The 9711-nt window shown below is 48.6% G+C and overlaps 1 long non-coding RNA gene across 1 annotated transcript; it reads left to right on the forward strand.

The window, feature by feature from the left end:
- The first annotated feature begins 5382 nt into the window (after window positions 1-5382).
- LOC311421618 lies at window positions 5383-7821 on the forward strand. Its single transcript, XR_014684925.1, has 2 exons — window positions 5383-6052; window positions 7363-7821. It is a non-coding gene; the product is annotated as an uncharacterized lncRNA (long non-coding RNA).
- The last annotated feature ends 1890 nt before the right edge of the window (window positions 7822-9711 follow it).

Here is a 9711-nt window from a genome sequence, read left to right on the forward strand (position 1 = left end):
CATCATGTATATTTAATAACTGCAGCGGACACACCATTGTAGTTTGTGTGCAGACAGATGCCAAACAGTATCAACATCTCTAAAATTCACTGAATGCAGACAGGAGGCTTTTCCTATCAATAATGCATCCACTTCAAGATTCAGGCAACTGATTCTCCAAGTTCAGGAAAACTGCTTGAGTGGAGGTGCTAGCAGGGAAGACCTGGGTGTCCAGGGCAGGCATTTTTCAGCAACATCCCCTATTTCCATTTCCTTAGGTCACTATTTGATACACTTTTTCCTTCTAGCTAGCAGGAGGCAGATTTAGACAACTGAGGCTATGGGTCTGAAGTCATCTGTTACCTTAGCTTTAAAGTTTCCCTCATGCCTCTATGCTTCACACAAATTACTTTGTGGCACAAAAAGGTTTTAGAAAGTCAGGATGAAGCACCTTCAGAGACGGAGTTCACCACCCTCTATGGTCACTTTGTCCAGCAGTGAATCATAGACACAATTAAAAAAACATACCTTGCTTTACCTTAAATCCAAAAACTGTTTGAGATTTCATAGAATAATGGAATCATAGAAAAGCTTGGATTGGAAAGGACCTTAAAGACCATCTAGTTCCAACCCCCCTGCAGGGCAGGCACACCACCCACTAGATCAGGTTGCCCAGGGTTGCCTTTGAACACCTCCAGGGATGGGGCATCCACAGCTTCTGTGGGTAACCTGTGCCAGTGCCTCACCACCCTCTGAGTGATGAATTTCCTCTTAATATCTAATCTAAATCTCTCTTCTTTTAGTTTAAAACCATTCCCCCTTGTCCTGTCATTACTTGCCCGAGTAAGAAGTTGCTCTCCATCTTTTTTATAAGCCCCCTTTAAATACTGAAAGTCTGCAATGAGGTCACCCTGGAGCCTTCTCTTCTGTAGGCTGAACATCGCCAGCTCTCTCAGCCTTCTTTCATAGGAAAGGTGCTCCAGCTCATCTTAGTGGCTGTACTGGGTCTGGCTGGAATGTTAACTTTCCCGGCAGCAGCCCATACAGTGCCGTACTCTGCACTTGTAGCTGGAACAGCAGTGGTATCACACCAGTGTTGTGCCTACTGCTGAGCAGTGCTGGCACAGCATCAGGCCTCTCTCTAACCCTCCTAGGGGGTGGGCAAAAAGTGATAAGAGAAACATCCCCAGGGCAGCTGACCTAAACCAATCAAAGGGATATTCCATACCATGTGGTGTCACACTCAGCAATAAAGGGTGGAAACAGGAAGAAGAGGGGAGGGGTGGGATCTCGTTGGGAAAATGTCGGTCCTCCTCTCGAACACCGGCTGCGTGCGTTGAGGCCTTGCTTCAAGGACGTGGTCAATCATCGCTCATTTGTGGGAAGTAGAGAGTAATTTCTTTCCTCTGCACTTCCATATAGCCTTCATTTATTTTGTTTGTTTGTTTTCCTCCCTTCTTTTTATTTTTCCTTTTCCCCTCCCTTTCCCCCTTTCCCTTTTATTTCCCCTTAGTTAAATTGCTTAGTTCATGGTAGTCTTTATTTAATTATTATAATTATTTCCCTTTAATTAAATTATCCTTATCTCAACCTGTGAGTTGTTCTTTGCTTTAGTTCTCCCCCTCCTCATCTAAAGGAGGGGGAGTGAGAGAGCAGTTGTGAGTTTTACTGTGCTGCCCAGCACGGTAAAACCACCACAGTGGCCCTCTTCTGGATCTGCTCTAACAGGTTCACATCCTTCTTCTGCTGGGGGACAAGACTCCTGGTGGGACCTCACAAGGGCAGAGCAGAGGGGCACAATCCCCTCCTTCCCCTGCTGCCACCCCTCTGGTGCAGCCCAGGATGCAGTTGCCCTTCTGGGCTGCAGGCCTGCACTGCTGGCTCGTGTCGAGCTTTTTGTCTCCAAGAGCCCCCAAGTCCTTCTCTGCAGGGCTACTCTCAATGAGTTCTTCTCCCAGTCTGTGTTCATGTCTGGGATTTCCCTGACCCAGGTGCAGCACCCTGCACTTGGTCTTGTTGAACCTCATTAGGTTCACATAGGTCTACTTCTCTACCTTGTCCAGGTCCCTTTGGATGGCATCCCTTCTTTCTGATGTATTGACAGTTTGGTTTCATCTGAAAATTTGCCAATAGGCAACATCAAAATGTCATCATACGCACAGATGTGCACCGGCTGTAGGTGTAAAAACTTCTCAGACCTCGTGTGAAGAGCAATGGAAACCTGCGTGTTAAAGCTGTGTGTTAAACACTCCTGAGTGTTGCTGTGGCTTCAACACCCCACTGAGGCTCGGGGGGTCCCTTCTTTCCCAGCCTGCAGTCCCGAGTTTGAACCAGAGACAGAGACCATTGCTCCTGGGAGCCAAGAGGAGATGAGCACATCACTGCTGCCAGGGACGATGCCATGTCACAGGTCTGTGTTCCAGGAGAGACCCCGGATCGCTACACTTCATTCGCCTATCAAAACCATGCCTAAACAGCTGTGCAACATTAACATATGCCTTTTTCATGATGCTTTACTGAAAAAACCATTCACTCAGGCAAAGCATCACTGCCTGCTGGAAATGCTTCTGCCACGACATGTGCCCTGACTGCAGACTCCTACAGCCATACTGGCTTTTTACACAAATACTTAATTTTTGGAATAGCTGTAACTCGTTATGCTAGATATTCTTAGCCATTTTAGAAAACATATGCACCAAGGAAAGCCTGTATCCTAATTAATGGTATTTTTCTGCACAGCATTTTAAAGCAAAGTGAACACCCTGCATTTCAGGACAGAATGCAAAACAAGATTTGAAACTCCTCTCCTCCAGGCCTGTTATGGTCCTGCTCAGCTCACCACAGCTGACATACATTCAGCCAGGCATGCTGAGCCTGGGGCAGCACAGGGGAAACACATCGCCTCCCTTCCTGGCAGTTCCCACCTGAGCAATGCAGGATCCCACAGAAAAGCTCAGAAAATGGGGACTGGACTCTGCCATCCCAAGCATGGTGCCTCTCCCTGCACCTAGTCCTGTGCACACAGTGCCAACACAGGGCTGGTCCTCATCTCAAAGGAGAAGCAGAACCAAGGTCTGCAGAAAGCAGCAAGGCGAGGGGTGGGGATTCAGCCACACAGGGCTCACACCCCTGAGCCTCAGCAGTAGCTGGGCTGTGATCCAGGCACAAACGTGATAAATGTGAAATGCCTCTGACTCCTTCCTGAGCACCAGTCAGTGTGCTTTATGCTCGATGCCCACCAAACCCTTCTGCACCAACAAGCTTGAAGCAAAATGCTGGCTGACCATCCTCCTGCACAGAGCAGCCCCTGACCACATGTGGCACGCGTCCCCCAGGAGGGCTTTGGGGACACCGGAGCCCCTGGGCACAGCGGCTGGTGGTCAAACCATGCAGACTGCCAAAACGCTGAGGGTAGAACTAACGGAGGTTAGAGCGGTAAAATTGTAATTATAAATATGCAAATACTGTAAGTATGTAGCTGCAAATATGTCAGACAAATGTAGTTTACGGTGAGAGATGCTGTCTTTTATTAGATGTTCTTACAGTCAGAGAAACTATAAAAATCTTTCAAACTCGCAAGCTGTTCTTTGAGTCTGAAAGGTAGCAATCTTCATGGCTAAATATAGCCTGAGAAGAACATCTCTCAGATTTATGGCATGTATCTCACATTTCTGTTTAATGCACATTTTTAGCATTCGGTGAAATCAGGGGTTTGCATTTTAGGGTGTTTTGCTGGTTGCCTTGGAGTCTAACTCTAGGGTAGGGTGAGGTTTCATGTGCTTTCCTGTGTTTGCCTTTGGGACAGCGGGGTAGGCACCTGGCTGCCACAGGGCTCTGTCCCCTCCAGTGCACATGTGTGACACGTCCCAGGAGCAGCCAAGGAGCCCTCCCAGGGTGCCATGGTGTGTCTTCCCCAGTGCATCCAGCTCCGACCTATTACAGCTTTTTCTGTTCACCTTTGGTGCTGCGGAGGGCTTTTGGTGGAGACCAGAGGTGGGCTCATAGCCGTGGGGGAGTGATGTGCATTGCCTGTGCAGGAGAGCTGTTGTGTCTTCAGCAGCCATCCGGAAGGCAGGAGCTGTAGAAGTTTTCATCTCAGCAGCTGCCTAAATCAGAAGCTACCACACTGGGTTTTCAGGCCCAGCAAGGCATCCAAGTGAGCTGCACATGCAGCCAGATGTGACTGTGCAGCCCCATGGTCTGAACCTCACATGTAACCTGGCTCCTTCTCCACCCTGACCACACTGGGTTTCCAGTCACTGGCATGGCCATGGTGCCATGCACAGAAGCACTGCAGAGGACATCCCTCCTCTCAGTCACCGGGACAAGTGTTGGAGCTGGAGGTTTTCCATTTGTTTGGAACATTTGTCTCTTTCTGGGCAGGTTCTGCCTTGTCTTCTCTCTATGCCCCAACATGCACAAAAAGGAGCGAGTCCACCTGCTCCACTGCCCCTCAGCTTCAGCAAGGGAAGGCAGGGATGAGCAGGGCCTGGGGAAATCTGCTGTGCTGCGAGACCCGTTCATTCTCTGCCCTATGGATGTGCAGCACCGAGTTCTCTACCTCTGCTCTTCTCAGTGCAGGCTGCACAAAGACAGGCAGAAACAGGGGCTGGCTGCAGTCAGGACACTGCTGTACCCATCACAGGCTGTCAGCGTGGCATGGCCAAGGTGAGCACCGCACTGGTGGGCAGGAGGCTGAGGAGAGGTGGTGGGGCTATGGGAGACCTCTGCCTCCTTCCAGTGCCATGGGGGCTCCTGCAGCAGAGGAGCTGTGGGACCAGCACCCTCCAGCCTCCTACATCAGACACCTTCCTGGCCCATGGGCCAACTGTGCAAATCCCTGTACAGCTGCTGCAGCAAGTGGTCAACGCTTGGCAGCTGGATCTGCAGTCTCTGGGCCATCCCCAGCCACAGATGTGTCCATCCCTCTCCCTTGTAGGCTACTGAGGCTGTCCTCTGTCCCACCTCCTTCTCTGCAGGTCATTTTGGCTGTTAGTGCCATAAGTGGTGATGGACTGCAGCTGCCTGTCGCACAGTCAGTGGGACCAGCTGGGGTGAGGCATGCAGCCCGAGGGGTGCTGACAGCCCATCGCAGGGCAGGGAAGGAGCCATAAACCCAGCCACTCATCCCAGCGTTGTTCTTCTCAACCTGTGTTTAGCTTTGAAGATTGCTGTGATCTTAACTCATGCAGAGACCCCAGCATTTGGTACCCACTGTGCATGGCTGGTCTCCCCCAGAGACAGGAGGAGGGAGGCTGGCAGCTGTCCCCAAAGGGACGGAGGGGGTACAGCAGGACAGAGCAGAGGCACACAGCGAAGCAGCCCCTGATAAGCACATAGGCGTGGTTTGTTTGCCATGAGCTGCAGCACCAGATGGTTTTTATCTGTGGCTCTGAGTGGAACCTGGCCCCTCTGGTGGTGCTTCAAGGTCCAGCAGAAGGGCTGTGCCTGTAAATACCGTAAAGAACAGAATTTTAGCTGCTGCTCTGAGTGCTGCGTTTCCATAAACGTACATAAAAGGCTTAGAAGGTCTGAAATCTGCACTGGTTGGATTTATTGTGTTATTGGCAGTGTGAAGACAGGACATTTACAACAGCAAGATGCATAAGTGTATAAGGATCTGTTATTCTGCTTAAGTGGGGGCATGCCTGGCTTGCCACAGCCTCCCCCATTCAGCTGCAATGTCCTCGTTCTTCACTGCCAATTCATTGTAAGGTGGAGTCATCCACTTCTGTCTTTTGCAATCAATGAGATTAAGAAGAAATTAAGCACTGAGAAAGAACCGGGCAAAGATCACTCTAAACTGAATTAATAAGCAGGGAGTGCTTCCCTGCATGCGCAACGTTAAAGGCAATTTGCAGTTTAAAGTGATAAATATCAGCTGAGACTCCTGGCTGAGGATGTCACTACAGGGACTGCAGGGCTACATGATAAATCCTTGCTCAGGACTCCATACACTTCTCATATAAAACAAGTCTAAGGATTTTTAGAGCATGACAAACAGAAGGCTTTGATTCTGCTGCACTGGCCACAGCAGACGCCCCATTATTCACATGAGAAAGCATCTGTCAAGGTATTCATCTATCCAGATGTTTGCTTTAAAATCACTCTGCTGATGAGTATTATTTTTTGGGTTCTTTGTTTTGGTCATCAGTAGGAAACTAATATTTTGTACTTGAAACTTCTTTTAGTTCCTTAAGGACTTACAGAGTTGGGGGCAAGCTGTCACTCAGGCATGGTGGGACCTGAAGTGACACAAAGTCCTCCCTCATTTGGGTTCAGAACCTGATATTTTTCAGTGAAACTAGTGCAAATTCAGAGAAACTCCAATAAGGGCAATGGTCTTATTTCCATTTTGCAGTAATATACTGAGATTGATGACTGATCTAATCTCAGCCTCAAGTATTACTAAAGAAAGACATTTTACCTCTTTGCTGCCATTCAGATACCATGGCAAGGGAGGGAGGAAATATCAGAAGCCCGGAAAAGGCAGAGAAAATAAATATCTTTAAACTGAAAGAAAATGAGGTCTGAATGTTCCAAAGAGAACAGCCCTTTGGGCCACCAAAAATACTTCCAGCAGGCTGAGTGCCTTGACCTGATCACAACCAGCAGGAAAAGTGTAAGAAGGGGCCAGCACAGGCAGAGGCCACAGGAGCAAACTGCTTGGGCATGGGCATGGGCATGGGCTGGGGCTGGAGCCGCGTTTGGAAGGCACTGAACTGCCAGGGCTGCCCAGGAACAGCTTTGCTGGGGCCACCCAGCCCAGAAGATGCTGGAGGTGGTGCTGGTGGTCACCGTCTGGGGTCTTGCATGGCTGAGCAGTGAGGAGGAGGCTGGGCTCTGCCGCTCGGCATGGGAACAAAGGACCGGTCCTTGAGCTGCTTGGCTTCATGCACTGCGCCAAAACCTTCCAGCCTCCAGCAATTTGTGTCTTAGGAGCTCCCTGAGATATTCATATTCTTGTGTTTAAGCTCTAGGGCAAATTTTAGCCACAATCCCTAAGGAATTTGTACATAAACAAATGATCAGGTGATAGCTTTGTGTGAGTAAAGTAGATTTGTACTTTACAAATTTGTAGTTTTACAAATTTGTAAAGTACAAATCTTATCAATCAGATCATTTCGTTTCTGTGGTAAGGTAGCATAGTTCACACATAGGGAAAAAGATCATCTGTCTTAATTATGGAGATGAATTAGCATACATATCACATCGTATTTTCATAAACAAGTCAGTGAATATTGCTGAGCTTGAACCATGATAGTGACATTTCAAATCCTGTTTCTTGTTTCTTTTGTGGATGAAATGCAAGTCTAAATGAGCCTTCTGATCCTGATGTCAGTGTGGGCAGCACAGTAAAGACAATATTTATTAAATCCACAGCTTTGCCAGAAGCACGAAAGGAAGAAATATTAGTGCCCTGGGTAATTTTGAAAAATTGGAGGAATGGCTTGAAAAAAAAAAAAAAAGGAATAAAATCCACAATCAGGATGGGAAAAGCAGGAAAGTCTACAGTGTTGATAGTGGTGTTTATAAATGAAACAGAAGACACCAGAGTCACGATACAGAGAAGAAGGACATTGTGCTGGGATGCATCCAGAGCAACGTTGCCTGTACAGTGTGTTCAATTGGCCTGCGCTGTCCTGGCTTGGTAAAGTCTCATCTGCGGATGATCACTGCCACAAAAGATGTAATTTAGTCTCCACTCCGGCCTCCTGAGCTTTTCCATTTTTACTTTCTCGTGGTTTATAAGATAAATGGAACTCCAAGTATTTAGTTCTAACTCCACCTAAGGAGTAAGCTGTATGATTTGATGAGAAATACAGAAGCTGGCTGTATTAATTTTCTGAGTTCTACTAGAAATGCTAGGTATTTTATGAATGGCTATCTATGTGTCTATCTCTCTGGAAAGTTTGGGTATCACACTCGTGGTAGACACGAGTTAGGTCTGCACCACCAGAACACCTTGCTGTGAAGGCGGTTGGTGCTGGGGCAGTGCTGACAGGGCCACGGCAGCAGTTCCCCCAGCTTGGCACAGGTGAGACCATGTCTGAGCCCTGGATCCAGGTCATGTCCCACAGTGCTGCAGGATGGAGCCAGCCCGGTGCAGCCCCCAGGCTGTGGGGTTGGAGCCTGGGACACGCAGGTTTTATTACCGAGCCATCCCCCTTGGTGTGTGCCTCAGCGAGAAGTGTTTCTTCCACACCTTCTCCATCACCAAATCTGATGTGCTGCTGGCTGTGCCTTGTGACTTAAATGTATGCCATCTTTATGGTCAGGTCATAGAATCATAGAATCACAGCATGGTTTGGATTGGAAGGGACCTTAAAGAAAATCTCATTCCAACCCCCCTGCCATGGGCAGGGACACCTCCCACTAGATCAGGTTGCTTAACTGTGCAAAAGATGTGGCTTCCCGCATTGCACAGGAGATACTATTAATTGGAAGAAATGCATTTGACACTGAGTGATATAACTGCATAAATATTTTAACAAAATGTAATTTCTTCTATTGATTTGCCTCTTTAAATGATGTCTAATAGAGAATTATGTTCTATCTGCTTTCCTTGGTTAAGAAAAAAAAAAAAAAAAAAAGGAGTAAGTGCTTTAATAAAGTTTAAAGAAGAGAAGCTGGCAGCCCATGTCTCAGACAGGTACACTCCTTACTGGGTTAACTGCCTGGGAGGCTGGGCCCAGAGAGTGGTGGTGAATGGAGTGAAATGCAACTGGCGACCAATCACCAGTGGTGTTCCCCAGTGGTTGGTGTTGGGGTCCATCCTCTTTACCTTTATTGATGATTTGGATGAGGGAATTGAGTGGACCCTCAGTAAGTTTGCAGATGGCACCAAGTTGGGGGTTAGTGTCGATCTACCGGAGGATAGGGAGGCCCTGCAGAGGGACCTGGACAGGATGGGTCGATGGGCAGAGGCCAAGGGATGAGGTTCAACATGGCTCAGTGCCGGGTCCAGCACTTTGGCCACAACAACCCCATGCAGCGCTATGGAGGACAGTGGCTCAAATGCTGTGCAGAGGGAAAGGATCTGGGGGTGCTGATTAATGCTCACCTGAACATGAGCCAGCAGTGTGCCCAGGTGGCCAAGAAGGCCAACGGCATCCTGGTTGTGTCAGGAGTAGTGCAGGCAGCAGGGCCAGGGAGGTGCTCGTCCCCCTGGGCTCTGCTCTCTGAGGCCGCCCCTCAAGTGCTGGGTTCAGCTTTGGGCCCCTCACTGCCAGAAGGACATCGAGGCCCTGGAGCCTCTGCTCACAGGGAACCAGGGCCAGGAGCAGAGGGAACGGCCTCGAGTTGTGCCAGGGGAGGCTCAGGTTGGAAATGAGGAGACATTTCTGCTCAGCAAGAGCGGTCAGGCCTTGGGACGGGTTGCCCAGGGAGGTGGGGGAGTCCCCGTCCCTGGGGGTGTTCAAGGAGAGGTTGGACGTGGTGCTTGGGGACAGGGCTTGGTGGGTGATATTGGTGGTAGGGGGATGGTTGGACCAGATGATCTTGGAGGGCTTTTCCAACCCTAATGATTCTGGGATTTTATGAAATGTTAAAAAAAGAGTACTGGATATATTCATGAATATGATGCTGTGAATATCATCCCTTTGTATCAATTAATTGGGGAACACAGTAATCACAAAGACCTGAAAAGGGTTATCAGTAAGAACAGTTATTCTCAGTGGATACAAAGGAGAGTTAAAGATAAGCCAGAAAAAGCATGTGCAGGCTATCAAG

Source organism: Aythya ferina (assembly GCF_964211825.1).
Source record: "Aythya ferina genome assembly, chromosome: 1".
Lineage (NCBI taxonomy): Eukaryota > Metazoa > Chordata > Aves > Anseriformes > Anatidae > Aythya > Aythya ferina.